Consider the following 3,376-nt stretch of genomic DNA (forward strand, 5'->3'; position numbering starts at 1 on the left):
AACCGGGACCCAAGAAACAGAGCCCAGGCTGCAGTGCCAAGGCCCTGGCAGGACCACAGGTCCCTGAGTGCCCTCAAATGCAGAAGGACCATGGCGTTGTACGCCGAGGCGCTCACTCCTCGCCCTGCGCTGCTTTGTTGCCCGCCACCGTCGGAGTGTACATTTCACAAGGTCAACCTCTGCAGCACGTCCTCTGCATTTTCAAAGTCGGCTGCAGTGCCAAGGCCCTGGCAGGACCACAGGTCCCTGAGTGCCCTCAAATGCAGAAGGACCATGGCGTTGTACGCCGAGGCGCTCACTCCTCGCCCTGCGCTGCTTTGTTGCCCGCCACCGTCGGAGTGTACATTTCACAAGGTCAACCTCTGCAGCACGTCCTCTGCATTTTCAAAGTCAGGCTCTCTCCCTCCTCCCTGTACATGCTACAGCTTGAATTGACCACTTTGATCAGGGGGAAAAATCCCAGGGAAAAAACCCTTGATGTAGCACCAACAATGTGTTTGAACCAACCCACCAGTGCACAGCAGAGAACCAGGGCCTGAAACAGCAGAGCGAAATGGATGAAGACCTGACCAGTAATCTTAAACAAAACCCTGCCTGAACCCCAAGGTGTCAGCCTTACCTGGAACTCAAACAGAATTTTACGGCTTTCATAGAGATACGCACATCCGCGGATAAGTCTGCATCGCCCACCAGCAGACAGAGGACAGCGTCCCAGGCTGCTCTGGAGGCATCCCCAGGCTTGCATATGCTGATGGGAACCGCTTTCCCTGTACAAGCTCCCGGCTGGTTGTGCAGATGGAAATGGCCCAGGTGATTTGGGGAAACGCACAAACACCTAAACAGGACAAACTAATCTTTGCAGGTTCACTGTCTGGAACAGCAACTGTGGAAGAGAGCTGGACACTGAGCGGTTCCCATCCTTGGGGCTTTGAACACTGTGAAGCTCCATGGCTATGAGTGGTTGCCCTACAAACAGCAGTGGCTGCCTACCTGGAGCATGGTGCAGTGGCAGCACTGGCCCACTGGCTGCTGGTTCCTCCTAACACACCCCAGTGACCCCTGCTTTAATCAAAACGGATAGAAATGCTGGCCATCACCTTGCCTGATCTACTGGTGTGGGACAGCTTGAATGTTTGTCTGAGCCAGATGCGTTCACAAAGTCTTGGCTTTAATGGCATTTTGTGAAACAGGTTGGCTCCTCTACTGCAGCCCCAACTGCTGAGAAATCAATCATTACCAGCAGTTAGCTGTTTGATGGTTAACAGCCTGAACCAAAGCCAAACTGGTTGTTAATTGGGATAACAACTGATTTCAAGGGGTTGTTTTGCAGGGCCCAACACTCCCAGCAATTGACTCCGAGCTGTAACTAGCAGCCAGGTGGCAATTAACGGAGCCGAGGGAAATTCGCAGGCCATTACCAAAGGGCCGGCTCCCAGCTGGGCATCTGCTTCTCACGGGGCGATGGGGAGCGCAGCCTCATCCTGGGGCCTGAGCACGCAAGTACAGCCAGCACGCAAGGTCCCGTTTCACATGTCAGCAGCCAAAATTTTCCTATCGAGGTGCAGCCTGGGTCTCATCGTCCTGCCCTTCAGCTACTCCAGCAGCTTTTTCTGGGTTTTTGCATGTTGCGATTGGAGTTTTTCTCATGTTTGCTGTGAACTTCCACAGGGACACCTTCCAGCCCTCCTTCAAATCCCTTCCCAGGACTCTCTTTTGCTGGGGTAGCAACTAGACCTGTGGTTAGGTCTGTCTTGCCAGCTTATGCCACCTGCTATAGCCGACCATACAAAACAGCATGTCTTTGGGACAACGGCTGCCATTTACTCTGTGAGCAGCTCATAAAAGAGGAGACTCCAGCCACCAAAATGTGCTACTACAGCAGAAAGTGTTGGTAAAATAGTAACAGCAAGAGTGAGGTTGAGTTTTTCCTTCTCCTTCTGCTATAAAAGATTTAAGAGTTAAAAAAAAAATTTAAAAAGCCTATTGGCCATATTGGCGGAAGAGGCCAGCCCAGGGAGTGAGGATCCTTCGCAGTGCCATGATCATGGCTGAAAGGGGTTAATCCTGAACAGAAGACTTGAACAGGAACAGGGGCACAGATCAGTTATCCACCGAACTGGGGAGGCTCTGGCAGCTCTCAGCATCCTGTCATTCACAACAATCAACAACACAAGCTTAGCAAAGTGGCAATACCTGGGCATGGCTGGAGTGGTTCTTCCCGACACAGACAAGCCTTCCCTAGTCTCTGAGTTAGGACTTTGCAACCACATCTTGGTCATCACATCTGATAGCCTGGAGGGACCTTCTGCTGCCACAGCTACTATGAACATAGGGCAGATGCTGTAAGTCACATGAAGCCCAGGAGCATCCCCTCTGCTCCCAGTACAGCTCATCTAAAGTGTGTTTCATTACAGAGTAGCCTGGGCCATTAATCAGGTAATCTGGCGTAATGGCTGTAATCTTCAACCCATCCACACATGAGCCCTTTCTCATCCTCTGGCTGACGTGGCACAGGGCCAGTGGGTGGACGAGCATCTTTGCTAGAGCCCGGCACCGGTTTCATGCTGACTTTGACCCAGGAAGGCTACAGGTTCCCATTAATCGAGTCCCAAATATCCCTCCAACATCTCCCAAGAGCTCCTCTGCAACAAGCCGCAGCTGCCATGTGTCCCCAGGCCCATGGGTTGTCAACACCAGAGGACACAGATTGCACATCCTCACTCCAGGAGGAAGGCAAACAGCAAACCTGGCCATCAAAGGTCTTCTGCAGCAAAGCCACAGCAGCCACCCCAAATTGCTTACCCCAGTCCTGGAGGGCAGCCTCTGGCCCCAACCCCAAAGCAGAATGTGGCTGCAGCTCCCTGGGACCCTGCCCTGAAGGAGATTTCCAGGAGGAAAGTTGGGGGGTGGCATCATTTCTAGGGGGAAGCTGTTACTGCTGTAGGCATGCGTGGGGAGGGGGCAGAGACACTGCAAATGGGAAGCGGGGTGGTAATGAGGAGCAGATGTGTAGGTGCTTGGAGCATCCCAGGTGCTACAGAAGTGCTAAGTGTTATTATTATGGCCAGGAAACAGGCTGTGAAAACCCACCATACTCCACATCCCTTGCTCTGTGTCTTCTCCAGGACCTGGAGCTGACTTTCCCCATCAGCCCCAGGAAAACAGGAGCCAGTCTGGAGGTGCCTTTGGCTGCAGCCATGCTGGGGACACCATGATCAGAGGGGCTGTACAGAAAGGAGAGGAGCACAGAGACATCAAGGCTCAACAGGAGGGTTGGGTCTGGTCCATGTGTGGCCAAGGCTTTGCGCCCTGTGAGAGCGTGATGCAGTCCCCCAACACATGTACTTCACTAGCAGTGTGGAAAGATGTTTCCCTA

The sequence above is a fragment of the Fulmarus glacialis genome, unplaced genomic scaffold (assembly GCF_000690835.1).
Source record: "Fulmarus glacialis isolate BGI_N327 unplaced genomic scaffold, ASM69083v1 scaffold19064, whole genome shotgun sequence".
Classification (NCBI taxonomy): domain Eukaryota; kingdom Metazoa; phylum Chordata; class Aves; order Procellariiformes; family Procellariidae; genus Fulmarus; species Fulmarus glacialis.